This window comes from Notamacropus eugenii, chromosome 5, assembly GCF_028372415.1.
Source record: "Notamacropus eugenii isolate mMacEug1 chromosome 5, mMacEug1.pri_v2, whole genome shotgun sequence".
Classification (NCBI taxonomy): domain Eukaryota; kingdom Metazoa; phylum Chordata; class Mammalia; order Diprotodontia; family Macropodidae; genus Notamacropus; species Notamacropus eugenii.
Genome location: NC_092876.1, coordinates 61529022 through 61550290, shown reverse-complemented (window position 1 = coordinate 61550290; position 21269 = coordinate 61529022). Strand labels below are relative to the sequence as shown.

Genomic DNA, 21269 nt, shown 5'->3' with positions numbered 1-21269 from the left:
GGCTTCTTTTCATAGAATGAATTTCAACTGCTAGGCTCATTAGAACTATGTGTAAAAGAAGAGTTAAGAGTTAAGACTCTAGAAGAATCCTAATAAAGCTGTCGTGAGCTTTCAAACATCTGGCACCTCAGTTGACAGTTCTAGCCTTGTTCAGACTCCTTGGGGTTCTCCACTGAGTCTAGATAGCTAGCCCAATGAGGGCCCCCAGAGAGTTATTTACTATGATATCAGGGAAAGCAGTTCCACCTGTTTGGTGATGGTCACCATGTGTGTTCTATGTATACAAACAATTATTGATAGTGGTGGGGCAGGTGAGATTCTGACATTCAATACTACAGCCTTAAAAAGCTTGGAAATAAGTATGTAATTTCATAATCACAGTATCATATAATGACAAGAATACAGACCTTGGAGTCAGATGATCTAGACAAAGCCTATATTACCTTGGATCAATAAAACTCTCTGGGCTACAAGTTTTTCATCTGTAAAATAAGGGGTCGTAGCTGGAGGCAATTAAGTGGTACAGTGGGATAGAGTGCAGCTAGGCCTGGAGTCAGGAGTTCAAAGCAGGCCTCAGACACTGTGTGACCCTGGGAAAATCAGTTAACCTCTGATTGTCCCTGTTGGAGAAGGAAGTGGCAAGTCACTCAAGTATCTTTGCCAAGAAAACCCACGGACAGTATGGGTGTGATATGTACACAAGGTCACAAGTTGGATGCATTTTTGAAATAAAAATCCCTTCCTCTGATTTCCTCCTATCAGAGAGGGAGTTTCCCACAGTAGGTACTGTCACCAGGCCTCTTGGAAGATGGGAGGTATAGGAAGGGACTCACCCTGTGGAGATATTGGCCAAAAGGTTTATTCCATTGGCCCACAGGGAAGTAGATGCTGCTTAAGCTCCTGGAACATGAGACTGTTCTCACACCCATGCCAGCTATGAGGCCTCTCTGGACTGGAAATCAGCCAAGTATCCATAAGAATAAGGTCTAATTGAGGTTTACAGGATAAACCCAGTGGTAAGGGGAGCAGGAGGGTCTAGGAAACCTGGCACTAATGTGCTGTGTGCCTTGTTTCCATCCTTACCTTTGCTCCTCACAGGATCTAACACATTTAGCCAAGTTAGAAGAGGGAATGTCAAAAGTTGGGTGAGACCTTACACCTCATCTATTCCAAAGCCCAGGGTCAACAACTTGACCAAGGCCACAAAATGAGTAGTGTCATGTTTTAAATTCAGAAACTTCCAAACCCTTCTCCCTGCTACCTTTCCAAGACTCCTCTCCTCTGCTTCAGGAGCTCTGACCAATTTGGGCTATCTCTGCCCTGAGTTTATTCTGCCTTCTCTAGTCTCCAGGCACTCAGGGAAGCTATCTACTCCATAACTTGAAAAGACAAGACTCCCATCTCATCTGTGATTTACTTCCCTCAGGGCCCAGACTTGGTGTTCCCTCCTTCATGAGGAAGGCTGAAATGCAGGATCTGTCCCACCTTTGTATGTGACCAAGCTGCTTCCTTTCTCTCAAGAGACCCCCTGACCTCAAGGAGACAGAAGAGATATTCTAATATTATCCTGGAGGATTTTAACTTTAAGAACTGGAAAAGAGAATGAAGGATGGGGGAAGAGAGGGAATCCAGGACCTTTACTTCCTCAAAGGCCTCAAAGCCCTTAGGAAAAAAAAGTTTGACTCAAACCTATCTGAAATAAAGGTAATTCAGTTCAATTCAATAATTATTAGTAAGTATCTACTATGTGCTAGGCCTAAGACAGTGCCTCTCCTAAGGAGTTTATAATCTGAGAGAAACAACATGCAAACAAAAGTATAGGAAGCTTTATATAGGATAAATAGGGAATAATTGAAAGAAGGAAGGCATTGAAATTAAGGATTAGGGAAGGTTTAGGGAAGTGGGGAGGGCAGAGGCATTAACAGATGGACACAGATGAACCTGTCGCTTGGCTAATACCAACCTTATCTTCCCAACCAAAAAGGGCCAATTCTAGTCAACCCTTAGCTCTGCACATCCTTACACTTAGCCTTGAACCACAAGTAAACCGGGAATCCAGAAGTCCAGGGTTCTAGTTCAGACTATGACCACTATCTATACAACCTTTGTAAAGTCACTTCACTTTGCCTTAGTTAAAATCTTTCTGTTAACAGGAAGGTATTCTGAGCTAGATGATCTCTCAGGGTTCCTTCCAGCTCTCAGCATGCAGTGTGATCCAGTCCCTTTTATATCTAACTAGCTCTAATTCAATAATTTCATCCAATTAACATTATGCACCTGCAGTGCGCAAGGCACTGGAGATTCCAAAACAAGACAGAGGACTAGCCAACAAGAATTCATTATTTAGATGACCAAACTTGTCCCAGAAGAGATAATACAGCTTCCTCATCTCTTTGTAGAGGTGGGGGCTTTGAGTGTGAAATATAATGACAGAGGCAATTGAAGTGCTGGTTAGTTTTGCTAAGATGTTTTTCCCTCTTTTTTTAACTACTGCTAGAAGAGGCATCTTGGCAATTGTGATAGAACATTAAGTATCGCTCCTTGACTCTGGGACATCACAAAGCATTCCTGTACCATGAGTAGCCTTATTCAGCAGCTTCCCAGAAGTGTACAAGGAATTAAGCTTTCATAAATGACAACCAACCCTACCTGAAATGAAGGAAGATAGTTAAGCCCCTAAAACTACAAACACTTGTTAACAAGAGTACCTTCTTTACAATGGCACACGGATGGAACTGTCAGTGAGAAATGAACAATGTTCATTGGCCACAATCTTGAATAGACAGAAGGCAAGTAAAAGAAACTCCAGAACAGGAATGTTATGGGTGGAAGGAAATGAGTGGAACAGGTGGCCTAACACTGGTATGGAGCTATGTTCCTCAAAAAAAAGTGTGGGAAGACAGTGGTATAAAGCTTCCACAAAGCATCTTTTCCATTGATATTCCATTTTAACTGACCAATCACAAGTTTTTTGTTTGTTTTTATAAAAAAGCTTCAAAAAAATTCCAAACCCATTTTATATTTATGTAGGTTTAAAACAGTAGGGGGGGGCAGGTAGAGTCAAGGACAACTCAGATTGGAGATCTGATTGAAAATAAGGCATCCACAAGACAAAGAAATCTTTGGAGGAAAGATGAGAGCATTTAAGATTCTGATTAGATAGCCAAGGGCAGGTGTCCAATAGAGATGAGAGGGCTAAATTTATAGGTTTCATATGTGTAGAGATAGAAATAGAGTTGAAGAGCCTTGGAAGACAGCAATCTGCTGAGTAGTCAGGAAATGAAGACTGAGTAGCGGTCAGATTAAGGGAAAGAATGTCCAAGAAGAGGTAGTAAATGGCACCTAGAAATGAAAGATCATTGGTAACCTTTGTGAGAGCCATTTCAATTTAACAGGGGATTAGAGGTCAACTCAGTGATAGTGTGAGCCTTCACACCGCCCTGTTCCTCCCTAGAATGTTTTGCATGGTTCAAGTTATCACCTCCTAGGCTTATAGCTCAAGTACCACTCCCTCCATGAGACCTTTTCTCCTCTTCCTGGTGGTTAGTGCTGCCTGTACACCCCCTCTTTTTTGTATTTCCTTATCTGTGTACATGATGCTTCCCCCAGTAGAAGGTAAGGGACATAAGTGCACAGTAAACCATTTAAAATGTTCAGAGAAGAGTCAGTGATAGGGTCTTGGTACAGTCCCTTCCAATAAGGTCACTTCAGCCCTAAAAATTCTAGGATTCTATGTTCCAGGGAATTCCAGAAGGGCAGTTTAAGAACAAGCATCAATCATTGACCAAGTAATTAATGTATGTTTAACCAAACCACAGATGAATTCAGAATGGGATGAAAAGAACTTTCATGTCTCTCTCCAGGGAAATGATTTCCCCTAGTAACAGAGGTGATTTCCTGTGCTGTCTGGTGACCTTTCTGGTCCCTCCTGCAGCCTTTCCTCTCTCCTGCTGTTCTCTGGGGTCCCCTTCTTTTCCCCACTCCAGCCACCTCCCTTTCTAATAGATTTGATAAGGTGATGGGCATTCATCATGGAGGGTCCAAAAGCTGGGGGTGGGTGAGGAATGAAGGGACATGGAGTCCTTGCAAGAGCAGCATCTGGTGAATTTAGCCTTTATGAGGGAGGGAAAGATTTAGGATTGGTTAGAGCAGAGAGTTAATGAGGTCATGGTCAATCCTTTCATGTTAACATCTGTAAAAAATCAGGGATTCTGAACCATTTGGTTTTTTTAGAACCCAGTCTGAAACCTATGGCTCCCTTCTCAGAATTTTTTAATGCATAGAACCAAATATAGAGTTACTGGGGATACAGGACTAGACCTGGAGTCAGGAAGACTCTTTTCCCAAGTTCAAACCTCCCCTCAGATATTTGCCAGCTGTGTGACCCTGGGCAAGTCAGTTCATATGAGTCTTTTCAGGTTTTTTTCAATCTGTCTCCTTCACTATTTCTTTTGAAGCAATCAGGGTTGAATGACTTGCTCAAGGTCACATACCTAGCAAGTGTCTTGAGGCCAGATTTGAACATGGGTCCTGAATCCAGGGCTGGTGATCTATCCACTACCTCCCTTTCATTCTTTCTTATATAATAGTATTGCATCATAATTGTGTACCACAAATTCCTCAGTTGATGGGCATCCCAATTCTTTGCCACTGAAAAAAAAAAGCTGCTACATCTTTTTCCTTTTTCTTTGATCTCTTTGGGATCATTTCCTTTGACTCAGAAATAATACCATCACTATGTCTACAAAGGAAATGAAGTTTTATAGCCCTTGGAGCATAGTTCCAAATTGTTCTTCAGAATGGTTGGACCAGTTCAAACTCTTTATTCAACAGTGTATTAATGTGCCAGTTTTTCCACATACCCTCCAGCATTTGTCATATTTCTTTTCCATCATGTTAGCCAATCTGATGGGTGTGAGATAGTACCTTAGAGTTGTTTTAATTTGCGTGGTGATTCAAAGCATTTTTTCAGATTGTTTCTGACAACTGCCTGTTCATATCCTCTGACCCTTTGTCATTTGAGGAATGGCTCTTTTGACACTCTATTTTCTAAGATCACTTTCACCCTTGACATATATTCTGATTCTAAGGTCATTCCCAACTCCAATTCCATAAGTCTATGAGACCAAGAGGTGTCTCTTCATCTAAGTCTTCAGATTCATGAGCTATTATTGACAGGGTGCCTGAAGCTTTGTCCCAGAGTCCAGAGAATTTAGAGGGTACTTGTTATCCTTTCGTTTATACCCAGTTAAGAAGAGTAATTAGTTAAGATAAGAAGGTAAAAGATGGTGCTCCAAAGGCTCTACCCTGGGCCTGGCCTACCCTGCTTCCTAGCTAGCCCCTCCAAGCCCTTCCCTTCCATACCACACTATGTGGAATTTATCTTGGTCTCCAATATTGTCCAATATTTGCCTGGAGAATAGTATGAAGACAGTCAAAATCGCCTCCTGTTGATTCCTTTAAAAGTTGCCCTAACCCCCTTCAAGGAGTCCCACTGGGCCCATCTCAATGTGTTGATTGCTATCAATAAGCTCAAATTTAAGATTCATGTCTCCTAGCCCTCAGTTTAATGCCTTTTCAGAGATCATTAATTAACTTTTAGTTAGCTAGAAAGTACTATTTCTTTCTTATTTAAGTGAAACCTAACTAAATGAAGGGGGAAATCCTTCCTCAATACCAGGGTGATAACAGGGAGGGCAAGAGGGGAAAACAAAGGTTTAAACTGTGGGAAAGTCTTTCGGGGTTGATGTTCAAAATATTGACCATCCAGTGCCAAGGCTGGAAAGTAGGCCTTCCTTCCACAAAGGAACAGGAGAAAGCTGGAGGCTGCAACACCATCAGGGCATCCACAGGACTCTTATCCTAGTTAAATGACTGCATGACAAATACCCATCACAAAACCTTGTGCTAAATTCTGGGATATAAATGATTCCAGTTCCCGGGACTTGAGGGGGTGGGGGAGTAGGTGGGGAAATTGGACAGAAACAAAAGATAAACATAAAACAAGGAAGGAAGATGGCATGCGAACTTCAGGCTGGCAGAAAAAAGGGAACAACAATGTGAAATAAGAGGGAAAAGAAGGTTGGCAGATTGAGAAGCTCTAAAAGAAGCCATAAGCAAGGGAGGGATGGGGCAAAGTCTGGGTCCATCTTTGTGGAGAAGGGTTTGGAATCAGTGAGACTAATAGTGGCTAGAGGAGTTAGGTGGCCCAGTGGGTAGAGCCCCGGGCCTGGAGTAAACAAAAATTTGTTCCCAGCTTTCACCAAGAGTTTCTTATCCCAAAAGCTTAGATCTAACAAATACAAGGTTACTACTACAATCATTTACTATGTATTGCGTACCATGGATCTACCATTCTATTTCACAGCTTCAGTGGTGTCATAGTGAACAGAGAGCCCTGGGCCTGAAGCCAGGAAGACTGAGTTAAAATTTGGCTTACTTGCTGTGTGACCCTGGGCAAGCACTTAACCCTGTTATCCTCAGTTTCCTCATCTATCAAATGAGCTGAGAGAGGAAATGGCAAACCAATCCAGTATGCTAAGAAAATTCCAAACGGGTTAGAAGTAGGCTATCAGCCAATATTAATCCAGTTCCTTCTGACTTTCTCCATATCAGATCTCTACTTGGCTCTTGACTGCCAGTTCCTGGAAAGTTCTCCATGGAAGCCCTCAAAACCAGATCAGAAAAACAAAGAAAGCTATTTCCCCAAAGTGAAGGGACTGACCACTAATCCTTTCTGCCCATCACTCTTCCATATACTTTCCTTTCTCTTCCCCTTCCCCTCCAACCCCAAGAGTTAATGAGGGATCCAGGTGCTTGGGAATGAAGACAAGATACTGTTTTGGAACTGCTCCTGGGCAGACTAATTGGACATGTGAATTTACTTAGGAGAGAATGCTGTCCCAGCCCAGAGTGTTGACACCACTACGGCCTTACAAGGCTGGATGAGGGCCAGACTAGGGGACATTTGATTGTTCAGAAAGGTATGACCACAAAGCAGGAAGGGAAACAGCTTCCTCAGATAGAGGGAAGCAGTTGCTACAACCTCAGAGATTGCGAGGAAGCTTCTGTGCCAACAAATGTTTGGGGCCAAGTTCTTTCGAAAGCAGGCTGATATCGTGGCACTTCCCCTGCTCTGGCAACCAAAGATAAAGTCTGCGTCCATGCAGGTCAGGGAAGAGACTACAGTAAGGGTAATTATTCAGCTGATTCAGGAAACAGGTTTCTGGGCTCCAATTATCCAAATTGGTGGTTTCTGCAGAGAGAACACCCCCCCATCCCCCTTCCCTCCCAGCGTAGTAGGTAATTGCTCAGACCTCCAAACAGAGCGCCAGCTTGTGTGTCCTCAAAGCATCTCCTGCTATAGGTGGTGGTGTTATCCACAGTTGTGTTTGACTCTGTGACCCCATTTAGAGTTTTCATGATACTGGGGTAGTTTGCCATTTCCTTCTCCAACTCAGCTACCTGAGGGGGATTAGGTGGATTTATGGAGAACTCAACACTGGCTCCCACTCCATTGTGAAAGTCTCCATAGAACCCTAACTTCTAACATGTCACGTAGTCTCTGCCCCTTCCTGGGTCATCCCACCAACCCTGACCCTATGACTTCGATAACACAAGCTAAACAAGGAGTTTCAATGAATTCTTGGATGCTAACACCCCAAAACAATCCCATTTCCCTGGTTGTTCCTTCTAACAATCCTGTGAGACAAGAGACCAGAGCAGTCATCTAGTTCAACCTCATTTTACAGAAGGGAACTGAGAAGGATGAAATGACTTACAAGTCAGTAAGTGAAAGAGCTGGATTTGATCCCAGATCTCAGGATCCTGGGTGTAAAAACAGAAAGGACTTTAGAATCTATCCTCTTTGCCATTAAGTCACAGAATCCTAGATTTAGAGCTGGAAGGGACTTTAGGGTCCAATGCCTTTGTCTTACAGATGAGAAAACTTGAGTCACTTGAGAGTGACTGCGCAGGGTCACACAGCTTGTAAGGGGCTCCAAGATCCATTAAGCCAACCTGCTTCTCCATTCCAAGGAATCTGAGATTCCATGCCCAGTAAGATTTCCTGTTTTCTGCTGCCTAAATACCAAGAATATTATTATTATATATTATCTATATAGGATAGAGGAGGAAACTGAGGCTTAGAGAAAGTCACGGTGGCAGTGCTGTGACCTGAACCTAAGACCCCTGAACTTTCAGTTCAGGATTCTTTTAAATCCACTCATGGATTTGTGGGTACAGAGGACATAGCCCTGACCTTTGGAGGTAAGATGGTTAAGAGGTCACGCATTGTTTCCTCCAGAGCACTGCTCAGCACAGTGCCTCCAAGCAGAGACTGGATCTACAAGACCCAGTATCCTCACATCATCCTTGTCATCTGGTTTACCAGTCATCTTTGCCCTTCTAACATTAAATAAGTGCCAAGCAATGAGGGACAGAATTCTCTTGTATCCAAAAGACCTGGGATCAAATTCCAGCTCAGTTAGGTGAACCTGGGCAAAGAATGATCTCTGCACCTCAGTCTGCTGAGGGACTAGACTAGATGAAGATCCCTCTGAAACCTATAACTGTGATCTCAGACAAAGGTCCCAATGTCCCACTACAGTTGATTGTCACTTAGGAATGTGCACCCAAGATGAACTGTACTGAAAAACTGAATTCTTGTGTCCTTTACTCATGAAACACTCCTCAGTATCAACACTTGGAGAGAGAAGGAAGAAAACTGCTGTAGTCTGGGAACCCTACCTGAAGCTCCCCCGATGCTGCTCCTGGTGAAATGTGTTGCCCTCTTCCAAAAGGTAATACTCACAGAACTACATGCATGATTGGAGAATTAAGGACCCCCCCCCCCAAAAAAAACCCTCCTATTTTTGTACAGCTAAGTTTGACAGTCCTTGTGTAGGGGGATAGAGAGCACTGAACTTGGAAAGTTATGAACCTCAGCTTCCTTATCAATAAAATGGAGGTGATAATAGCACCTACTATCCCAGGCTGTTGTAAGAATCTAATGAGAATGCATTTAAGAAACCATGTGGTCTTTTAATACACAACATAAATGAGAGCTGGATTACATTATTTAAATGATCTAATGCAACAAACACGTACTCAGGTACTAGTCATGCTCCAATTGCTTGGCTGTGTATATGGGGCCTTTCTTTTTGCCGCTGTCCTCTGATCTAAGGGATCTCTGAAGCCAAGGTACAGTCATTTTAGTCACCTGCTATGTTTTCCAGAGTGGAGTACCAATTCCTACAGCTCCAGAACCAAAGATTTATTTTTTTTTATTTTATTTTTTTTTTTACTTTCCTATTGAGTATATTTTCACTATAGTCATGCTATGAAGTCAGACTAAAATAAATGAAAGAAATCGTATAACAAATCAGAACATGATACACAAACACATACACATACATAAACATGATCTGCTACATTTTGTGAGTGACTTCCATATTTCTCTCTCTGAGTGTGGAAGGCATTTTGCCTTGAGAACCACCTTTGGGATTTTTTTTTTTATAAGAAGTTTTTGCGTTATTACAAAATTCCAAGTCTACCAGAAAAAACTCTCACACACTGTGGTCGTTGCTGTGCACAAAGTTCTCCTGGTTCTGCTCCTTTCACTCAGCATCAGGTCATATAAGTCCTTCCAGGCCTCTCTGAAGTCTTCTTGTTCATCATTTCTTATGGCACAATAGTACTCCATTACATTCATATACCATAATTTATTCAGCCATTCCCCAATGGATGGACATCCCCTTGACTTCCAGTTTTTGGCAACTACATAGAGTGCTGCTATAAATATTTTTGTACATGTGGGACCCTTTCCCATTTTTATGATCTCTTGGGGATATAGTCCTAGTAGCGATATTGCTGGGTCAAAGGGTATGCACATTTTTGTAGCCCTTTGGGCATAGTTCCAAATTGCTCTCCAGAATGGTTGGATGCGCTCGCAGCTCCACCAACAATGAATTAGTGTTCCAACTCTCCCACATCCTCTCCAGCATTTATCATTTTCTGGTTCTGTCATGTTTGCCAATCTTATAGGTGTGATGTGGTACCTCAGAGTTGTTTTGATTTGCATCTCTCTAACCAATAGTGATTTAGAGCATTTTTTCATATGATTATAGATAGCTTTAATTTCTTCCTCTGAAAATTGCCTGTTCATATCCTTTGACCATTTATCAATTGGGGAATGACTTGTATGATTATACATTTGGGTCAGTTCTCTATATATTCTAGAGATGAGGCCTTTATCCCCGAGCTTAGCTGTAAAAATTCTTTCCCAATTTACTACATCCCTCCGGATTTTGGCTGCATTGGGTTTGGTTGTGCAAAAACTTCTCAGTTTAATGTACTCAAAGTTATCCATTTTGCATTTCATAATGCTTTCTATCTCTCCTTTAGTAAAGAATTCTTCCCTTCTCCATAGATCTGATAAATACACTATTCCTTGCTTCTCCAGTTTATTCATGGTATCAATCTTTATACCTAAATCATGTACCCATTTGGACTTTATTCTTGTGTACAGTGTCAGGTATGGGTCTATGCCTAGTTTCCGCCACACTGTTATCCAGTTTTCCCAGCAATTTTTGTCAAACAATGAGTTCTTATCCCAGAAGCTGGGGTCCTTGGGTTTATCAAACAGAAGGTTGCTATATTCCTTGCCTACTGCATCTTGAGTGCCAAGTCTATTCCACTTGTCTACCTCTCTGTTTCTTAGCCAATACCAAGTGGTTTTGATAATTGCTGCTTTATAGTACAGTTTGAGGTCTGGTAGCGCTAAGCCACCTTCCCAAAGAACCAAAGATTTATTGATCACTGACATGATAATATCCTCACCTTCAAGGAGCTTATATGCCATGGCATGTTATATAGAGACCTGCCGGAAGACCTACTTAGCACCACGCCTCGCACATTGTTTGACTGACTGAAATGTTTATTGACACAAACCAGTAAGAGACCCACAGACATATTTTCCATGCCTTTCATGGTACAGGTGAGGAAACTAAGGCCCATAGCTTTGGTTGAACCAAGACTTGAATCCATTTCTTTAGCTCTAGCTCAACCACAGTTGGATTATTAACAAAGTTCATAGTTTTCTTATTTTGACCATGTCCTGAGCACACTGAGTCTGAATGGCTGCCATGGACCTCATATACAGCAGGAAAGACTAAAAAATTCTTTTAAGATCTTTTTTCCTTTCAACCTATTAATGGCATTGTCCATATCAGCTACAGGGATCAGGTAAAGCTAGAAAACAGCAAGTAGCATATAAAAACTGAAAGTTTCAGATTATGTTCTTATAGGTCTACTGAGATTGTATCCAAAAGGTTTCTACCATGTCAACTACTTACTGGAAAACCAAATTTAGGAGGTTGTACCAAATTGTATTAGTCTTATTACTGGCAGATTTTAGTAACATTAAATAGGAAATCTTTGCAAGTGACTTGGAACCAGAGAAGTAGATCTGCTAGAAGGAGCCCCCTTCAAAGCTGCCTTATGACATTCATTCTGCACAATTGATATCATTTATCCAGCAACAAGTACCAGAGGTATTGCTTTAATTGAAGCCTGCCAGAAGGCAACATCTAATTTGCTACCATCTACACAGCTGATATGTCTTCGGTGCAGTGCATGACTGGACAACTCTGGAAATACTGGAGATTCCTTAGTACCCTGAGATACCCATCTTTCTTCCCTGCAAGAAGTAGTTTTGCTACCCTCAGACTTTATCTGAAAAATACCAGGCCCACTCTGATCCTGTGTTGAAAATTGCCCCTCTTGGTGATCATTTACCCTTCAGTTTCCCTTTCCCTTGCCCTTGTCCAACTGCACGCTTATAGCTCAAACAACTGCCTAGGCCCCTGAACTGGCTTCCTGAACTGCCTTTCTCTCAACTCTGATGATTTTGGGTATCCTTGGTAGCCTATGCGATATCAAGAGTCAGTTTGGTCATTCAGTTGAAGGTGGAAATCTCCTTTGGCCTAAAATCTTCCCCCTCCTTTGTGGTTTAGGCATATATAAACGCTTTTTGTTCCTTAGGGGAGTCACTCAAACCCATAATCAAGACAAGTTTGATATTCTAAAGTCCCATTATTCCTCCATCACCCACAATGTTTGTGAAAGGAGGTGACCTGTCATTCACTTACTATCTAACCTTAGGCAAGGCCTTCTCTGGGCCTTAATTTCCCAATCATTAAAATAAAGAGGAATTGTTGGGCTAGATGCCCATTCATTCAAACATCATCTTTTTATTAAGTGCCTCCTACATGAAATGCATTGTACTAAGTGATATGGGAAATTATTGATAATGAATTCATTACTTAAATGAATGAATGAAAAAGCATGTAATAAGTGCTTACCATGTGCATTGTGCTAAGTACAGGGGATACAAATACAATAGAGGAATGGTCCCCGCACACAAGGAATTCAAATGCCACCTCCATGGGAAAACTTACTCTTCTCCCTTGGGTCAGTAATGACCTCCCCTCCTCCTCCCTCTCCTCTCCTCCTCAGTTTCTGGATGTTTCTATTGTTGTTTTATAGTTATGTGCTCTCTTTGCTAGCTGGATGAGCTCCCTGGGGGCAGAATTATAGCTTATGTAAAAGGACATCTCATTCTTTGGTTCAGGCTTCCATTCAAAATCATAGTTGTATGCAAGCAATACAGCACGGCACATGAACTAGCCACCCTTCTCAATTTCCTTATCTATAAAAATGAGAATTCACCATTGAGAAATAGTATATTCTAAAAAAAAGAAAAGTTAAGTAACTTGGTCTAAGGTTGGATTTGAACCCAGAACCTCTGACTCCAGAGTTAGACATTCTTACATTTTGAGAACTTTTTACAATGCTATGAATGTCAGCTAAATTATTTCCTTTTTATTCCTCTACAATCTTAGTAACCTTTGTACAGGACATACCACCTATTACATCCATGCCTTTGCTATCTCATATATCATAATCTATGGGCAGCTAGGTGGCATAGTGGATAGAGTGCCAGTCAGGAAGACTCACCAGCTGTGTGACCCTCAGCAAGTCACTTAACCCTGTTTGCCTCAGTTTCCTCATCTGTCAAGTGACCTGGAGAACAAAACCACTCCAATATCTTTGCCAAGAAAACCCAAAATGGGGTCATGAAGAGTCAGATATGCCTACATGACTGGTCAACAACATCAATAATCTACTTCTCATTTCTGCTGCCTAGAATCCTTCAACTCACTTCAAGTGCTTCCCTTCCACAAGAGTCCTTCCCCCTAACTATTATTCCCCAAATTACCTGGTATCTATTTTATATAGAGATATGCACAGGTTGGATTATTTTCTTTGTATCCTCAATGTCTTGACACATAGTAGGTGCTTAATAAGTGCTGAACACAGTGTGATTAATAAAAATTTGAATTGAACCCAGGAGATATTCTGGCACCTTGCTCAATCTTGACCCCCAAGTAGCTCCCCCAAACTAAATGTTAACAATCTCTTGTCACCCTCTCAAGGTTGCATTTTAGAACAACTACCAGGCTACTTCTGGCCTGACTTAGGTGCCACATTCCAACACTCAATTAGCCTGAGATGGAGGGGGAAGAGGCAGGATTTTGCTGAATCTTAGACCAGGTGTGCCATCCATTTGTCAGTTCAATAGTTCAAACACTGGAACATGCTCCAAAAGCTGGGAAGATCCCAGGCAGTTTCAAATTTAACCCAACAGGGGAAAGGATAAACAAATACCTATGATAATGGGAAAGTGATATGAGAGCAAAGGAGAGGCCTCTTCTAATAAGAGGAGAGTACACAAAATGCACAATTACCTTTGATACAAAGGAGAGTGGAATGAATGCAAGGGGAAAGTCCAGGCAAAGTACCAAGAGAAATCTGAGAAGAGAGGAAAACATTACTCGTAGACAGTGGGTGAAAGTGTGGAAGCAACTTTCCATGGAAGTAGGTGGCCTCAGAAACTGGGCCTTCAAACAAGGATAGAGCAAAGAGAGTGGAAGAAAGACTTAAAAGTCCCATCTCTGACACATGAGGCTAAGGGTTTGGGGAAATTTTCTGTACCTGGGATTCCTCTGAGAAATGGATAAAAAGAGAGCCATTGTAAGGAAAGCACTTTGGAATCCTCAAAATGCTTTAGTACATATTTTTTGTTTATTTTTATAGCTTGTCTCCACCGATAGGCTGTAAGTTCCTATAAGTAGGGATTATTCACATGTCAACATCTGGTACATAGTAGGGAAAATACGTAACAGACTGCCAAAGAGTTTTATGAGGTTTAGAGAGAAGTGTACTCTAGTACACTTCTAGTGCGTACTTCTAGTGTGGAGGTGGGAAAGGGAAGGAAGCGATCCTCAAGTCTGGAATGTTCTCCCAGTCTGGCAAAATCCCAGGTTCCCTTAAAAGCAAAAGCTTAAGCACTCCCCATGGTTACTAGCACAATTTTTCTCCCTTTTGAAATGTCTTTGTATTGTTACAGTATTTCTTCTATCCTGCTACAGAAAGGCAGTGACTGTTCTGAACTTTGTATCACCAGCACCTAGTATAGTACCTTGCCCATAGAAGCTCTTTAATATGTAAACTGGATCAGAAATCAAGATATCTTTCTCCACTTCTGAAGGCAAGGTACACAAAAGATTACCACCACTCACTCCCCTTCTGGAGATTTTCTCCATGGCGAGAAAATAACTCCTGGAGAGAGCCCTGGGACTAGAGCTGATTCTGTCCACCTTTGTCTGAAGACAAGATCTCACTATATTTGCAGGATTGTTATGAAGAACCTAGACAGATTCTGCTGCAGAACTAGGAGTCATGGAACAAAGTTGCAGACGCCAAATTAGATTTGAAGTAATGAAAAAGTCCGAAAGTAGAATGCATTGACTTCACTGATAGTGACTTCACTGGAGGTGACTAAATTATTTGTCATAAGGTATGGGTTAGGGTTCGGGCAGTTGGTGGGGCAGTGGATAGAGTTCTAGGCCTGGAGACCTGAGTTCAAATCTGGCCTCAGATACCTACTAGCTATGTGACTCTGGATAAGTCATTGAACCTTGTCTGCCTCAGTTTCCTCATCTGTAAAGTGAGCCAGAGAAAGAAATGGTAAACCACTTCAGTGTCTCTGCTAAGAAAACCCCAAAAGGAGTTGGACATGACTGAAGAAAGTCCTAAAAATGACTGAGTCTTTACAAGAGTTAGGGTGGAATAGATGAGGTCTACTTTAATCCTGAAGTCCCGTAGAAATGTAGAGCTTTGAACTAGTCCAATCATTTTGGAAAACCATTTGGTGGTAGGTTCCCAAAGTTATTAAAAACTGTGCATGCTCTTTGACCCAGTCACATCACTTCTAGGCTTATACCCCCAAAAGATCAAAGAAAAAGTCATCAAGATTTTTTCATAGCAGCGAAAGGCCTAGAAAACAAGTGGGTGCCCATCAAATGGGGAGTAACTGAACAAATCACAGTCCATGATAAGGGAACACTAATGTGTTGTAAGAAATGATGAAAAGGAATAATTTCAGAGAATCTTGGGAAGACTTGTATGAACTGATGCAGGGAAAAATGTATACGCTAAACACATTACAAGAACAAATGACTTGGAAAGCCTTAAAGAACATTAGTTAATACAATGACTAACCATGATCCCAGAAGAACAATGAAGCATGCTATCCATACCTGACGAGGAGGGCATAAATTCAAGATAAAGAATTCATCAGTTTGTAATTTTTTTTGACAGGGACAATCAACACCTATTTGTCAAGGATATTTTTCCCCCTCTTTTACAGTAGGGGAGAAAATAAAATGCTTGATGATTTTAAAAGGAAAAGTTTCTCATTGATTGTGCAATTGTGTTCATCTTTATTTGTCCATGGGCACAAAGTGATCAACGAGCATTTATTATCTATCATTCACTATGTGCCTGGCACCATGCTGGCATAGATGTTCAGAAAATTCCTGAATAAGTGAATGAATCAATTTGGATCAAATAGAGGGCTTGTCACCAGCTATGTGATCATGAAAAATGAGGGGAATTGGACTCACCTCTAAGGTTCCTGCCAGCTCAGACTGTTACAATCATAGGATCCAGTGAACTGAGCCTCCCTGTGCTAAATTCGAATTCATCTCTATAAACTGTGCTTTCTTCCACTTTGGAGCCCTTGGGGGGTGGAAGGTGGAGGGAGAACTGGGCTGAAGCAGAAGAATAATTCAGGAGGTGAGTGGGGCTCAAATATTCCCTGCATAGAATGTCCCCGGCAGGGACATGAAATTCTGCTATTAGAGACATCCAGACCAGATAACCTCTAAGGTCTCTTTCAGTTCTGAATCCAGTGCCTCTCTAGCCTCTGCCTTCTCAGCCTCTTGACCTGGAAAAATCCCACCCTTCCGATGTTGCCTGATTCTCTTGGAAGCTCATGAAATCAGCAGGAATTCCAATGCCCAGACCCTGAGGTCCCAAATGAATGTGAAATAATGATGATGATGATAATGAGGAGAAGGAACTGAAATCCATGCCAACCCTAAAGGAACACTGCAATTTTGAGTCAAGCCAGAACTCAAGTTACTGGAATTCAGCAAGCAAGCTGGCTCTCCGTGGACTGCTGTAACCACCATCCTACAGTTAGACAAAAACACATCTGGTTTGACTTCTTGTTCCTCATCTCCCCCTTCCCCCCAATGCTAACCCTTCAAGTTTTTCCCCTAAGTTGGTAAAGCAGAGAAATGCAAACAAAGGCTTACATATCACATGGAGGCTGAGAAATTACAACATGGAAAACTTGAGCATTTCAGGAGCAAATGTATGCATTGACTCAAGTCATGAGGGGATGGATGATGGGAATAACCAGCACCATCAGCCAGCTAAAGGCCACCATAGAGAGTAAGCCCAGCACCAGTACGTGGCCTCAACCTGCCAGCCCTCCAGACCTTGGACATAAGAAGCTCAAGTCAGGACCATGTCTAAAGATCAAGGGGGGAATAAGAAAAAAAAAGGGAATTCCAGATGTATACATGCACTGTCAGGCCAACTCAGCATTCCTGTGGCAACCTCTTAATTTTCTTACTGAGAATCTTAAGTTCTTTCTCTTCCTTTCCCAGGCTTCAGGTTTTACACAAAGAGGATTGGGGAGGTGGGGTAGGTAAAAGACTGATACTGGAATACCTGAGCATTCCAGAAGCTGCCTTTGATACCTCCTGGCTGTGTTACCCTAGGCAAATCACTTTACCTCCATCTGTCTCAGTTTCCTCACATGTAAAATTGGGGATTGGGGGCTCAGATTTAATGGCCCTCCTTCAAGTTATCCATCCAGTTAATATTGGTCAAAACTAGAGCACCACCCTCTCTCCACACTGAGGCTGATGCTCTTTCTACCATGCTTTATTACCTCACAGAAGGGAGGAACCTTGATAAGGTTGCCCAACTAAAGCTTTGTTGACTAGCCCCCCCCCCTTCTTTCAGCCTTGCTGAAACCCCCTTTGCTGATGAGAAGCAAAAGCCAACTGCCGTTATGCAGGGGCTGGGGTGGTCAGGAGGCCCCCTCTTTGTGAGCAGACTGGGCCCTGGCTCTGCTTCTCCACATTTTGGCGGCTTCTCTGCCTATTAGCGCCTCCAGGAATGGGAAGTCAGATGCAAAGGTGACCTATTGAATTACTTGTAAGGAGGAGACTGAAACCCAGCCAAACACCATTAAATAATAAAGTAGGGGTAAGGGAAGGAGAGAAGTAGTATCTGGTAGGGGCTGGAGGAAAAACCAAATTGTGGAACGAATGGGGGGAGGGGAGGGGAGTTCTAGTATTTAAGGCTTAGACACTGGAAGAGACAAATGGAGACCAGTCAGCTCATGAATCTTACTTAACTACTTAACTTATTACTTAACTATTACTTAACTGTTACTTAATTGTTACTTAACTATTACTTAACCATTACTTAACTATTCAGGATAGGTCTACTTTGAAATCTGAATTTCTAATGAGTGCTCAGAGTTCCGAGGCTCTAGACCTAGAAGACCCTTAGGGGGCAGTGGAGTCAGTGGTGAATTTATTGCCTTTAGAGTCAGAGGGGCTGACTTCAAAACTGCCACTTATGGCCTGTGTGAACTTAAAAATCTCTCAGGACCTCGGATGACCTCAATTGTAAAATAGAAGAACTAGACTGAGTTCCTTTCCAGCTCTCGCTTTTCTTATTCTCATCTAACCACCTTGGATTAGCACTAGATTTAGGAGAAGGGATCTATCAGAGCTAGGAATTCGAATCCAGGTCTGGATTCCAACTGCAGGACTTTCCATTAAACAGAAAACTTTTTCGATGGATCCTTACTCCTAGTGTGTGTTGAATATTCAATTAGCCACCGCAGTTGCTGGGGAGTGGGGGAAAATCGGGAGAAAGATAGAAGGGAGCTTCCCATCCTAGAGTTGAATTGTGTCAGAGGACTTTTAGCCTAACTCCATACCTCAAAAGAAATTCCCTTGTAGCCAAAATACAACCTGCAAGTGTCCAGCCTCTGCTTATAGATCAAATGAATGAAATTTTACTACATCACCCAGTGACATGCTCTTGACCTGGTTTCTCAGTGCCAGCTAGCTTAGGCCATCTCATTTGGCACAAGGCTGGCTGAAAGAATTTAGTGGCAGAAGCTGTTTCCTTAGCTTGCCTCTGGCTCAAAAAACTCCAGGTCTTAAATGAGGGTTTGCTGAGTTCACTTTTAGGTCTTTGGCCACTGGGGTGTAGAAGCTGGAGTAAGGGGTGGAAGTGGGGGAGGGAGAAAAGGAGAAGGGTGGTAAGGCATTGCAAAGGATGTAGGATGAGGGAGGAAAAATGTCCAGGAAACAGAATTGCCAGAGGGAACAGGGGAGGAGGACAGTAAGGCTGGCCTGGCAAGCATAGACAGTGATGTCCAGGAAGGAGGAGGGGATCATAGAGACACACAAAAGGAGCTCCAGACATAAAGGAGCACTCATTCTTTTATCTGCAGTTTCTTTCTATTTCCTCAGTCAGATATCTGGTCAGCAGGGAAGATGGTGTCATTTGGTGGGGGAAATATCTCTTCTCCAGAGAGAATCCTAAGAGCTTTTAGGACCTGCTCCCTTCAGTTCATAAAGAGCCCTGGGCCCTCCACAACAAACATTTATTAAGTACCTACTGTATGCCAGGAACTGGGAGTTGGGGACACATTTAAAAAAATTAAAGTCTCTTCTCTCAAAGAGCTTCTGTTCTATTGGGGCAGATAGGGTCTTGGATTTAGAGTCAGAAGACCTAGGTTTGAATACTGGCTCTAGTAAGGAGACAAGTGACTTTCCAACTCTCCCCACCCAAAATAATGGAAACAAAGTAGCCAGTCTGCAGACTCATCTCTGACTTATCTACCTGATGGCCCTAAGGGCTACCCAGTTGAGAGTTCTGGTGGTTCCAGAGTGGAGTTCCAAAGCCCTGGGCTCCATTTCTAACCCATCTCGCTACTATGATACTATACTTGTTTCTGGGCTGTCCCCATCCTCTAAATTTCAATGCCTTGGGTCACTAAGTAAATTCTCAGTTTCTTCATCTGTGAAATGGGAGTAATATCTGTAGTGTTCACATTATACAGTGTTGTCAGGAAAAGTGCTATATGTCCTATTCTTATATTCTCAACTTTTTCTTAGGATAGAGAGGCCATAGTACATATAAAGTCACAGCATTTCCCTGACCCAATTCTTTCGATTTACAGATGAGGAAACTGGGGCCCAGTACCTCTGGGATTAATATGGCAAGAGATTGGTTGAAAAACTCAGGAGGATAATGGGGGAGGAAGGGGAGAAAAGGAGAGAGGTGGTTGCCTCCAACTGTGAGTTCAACTGGGCCCTACCTCCCAAGGTAGCCTTAGGAAAGATCCTGTTTCCTCCCAGTAAGATCCCTCAACCAGCTGGGCTATCCTATTTCACAGTCCATCACTGGCTCCAAAACACAGCACTAAAAGGCACCTTCCAGGTCATCTGGTTAACCCTCTATTTTCTCCGACAGTTTTCTCCCGTCGAAGGACCTGGGATTCATTTGGGGGACAAAGGAGATCACTGTGCCTACCACAACGTGCTTTGAGAAGCCCTAGTGATCAGTCCTCAAGGCGTTGATTGAGTATAGCGGGAAAAGCCCAGCGTTTGGAGTCATTGGATCTCAGTTTGGATTCCGACTTTGCTACTTACTATCTGGGCCTCGATTTCCTGAACTGTAAATTGAAGGAGGTTCCCCAACTAGCCTCCAAGGTCCTTTCCAGCTCTGCTCTCCCGCTGTCTCTGGCTCTCAATCCCAGACTTCGGCCCCCACGGTCGGTTCACACAGGCAGCGGCTGTTCTCAGACTCCCCCCAGCCCCCACCATCCTCCCCCTGGCAGCCTCAGGCGGTCCCTGCCGTCGCGTGGCCACCTCAACGCCGCCTGGCATCGTCCCTCCATCGATCCTTTCCCTAGGAGGGAGGGACGCGCGCGCGCGCAGACACACACACACACACACACACACACACACACACACACACACACACACACACACACACACGAACCTGCCACCCCTGTCACTGGGTAGAGGTGTCCAAACTTCCCAAGAGGCCAGGGTGCCAGGGATGGGGGCAGCAGTGTGGACCCTGCTCCCCCGTCTTACCCGTTCTTGCCAAAGTTGGACGCCGACCTCGTGCAAGTTGAAGAGTTGAGCCGAACTGGGAGCCAGGAGTCCTGGGTTCGGAGTTCAAAGTCCCTCTTCGCGCTAGGCTGCTCGCAAGAGCGGATGACCCCAGTGCACACTCCCCCGCAGCTTTTAAAGGCAGCAGTCCCCGGGGATGGCAAAGCCGCGCAGCCCCTCATCACCCTTCCCCTCCGCCCCCTCCTCCGCCCCCTGCCCGCCCCCAGACTGGAGGGAGGTGGAGAAGAAGGAGGAGGAGGGGGCGGGGAGGGAGAGGAGGAGGAGGACGAGGAGAATGAGGAGGAGGAGGAGGAGGACGAGGACGAGGACGAGGACGAGGACGAGGAGGAGGACGAGGAGACAAGCCCAGGAGCTGTCCGAGCCACGCGGCTCCGAGTGCCCCCTGCCGCCCAGAAGCAGGGGTGGCGGGCCGGGGAAGGCTGGCCCTGAGCCCGGGCCAGCCTCCTGTCTGGGTCCTGCCCAGAGCTGCCGAGGTGTCCGCGCACCTCCCCTTCCATCCTCTCCTGGGACCCTGTCTCCCGCCTTAGCCCTGAGCCCTTCCTCTCCCCCTTCTCCACCACCCACACCCCACTCGAGGCCCCCTCCTGCCCCTCCCCCGCTTTCAGAAGCCACTGGTGTGTG

The 21269-nt window shown here is 43.6% G+C and overlaps 1 protein-coding gene across 3 annotated transcripts in view; it reads right to left on the bottom strand.

Moving 5' to 3' along the window:
* Positions 1 to 20992, bottom strand: part of ALPL (alkaline phosphatase, biomineralization associated) — a 54672-nt gene extending 33680 nt beyond the window's left edge. The window contains exon 1 of one of the 3 annotated variants that reach the window (XM_072609213.1): positions 20610 to 20992. The gene's annotated coding sequence lies outside the window, so the exon portion shown is untranslated. Of the gene's footprint in view, positions 1 to 20159; positions 20235 to 20511 lie in introns of those variants that run through there. The other 2 variants (XM_072609211.1, XM_072609212.1) reach the window with 2 other exon arrangements.
* Positions 20993 to 21269: the final 277 nt, after the last annotated feature.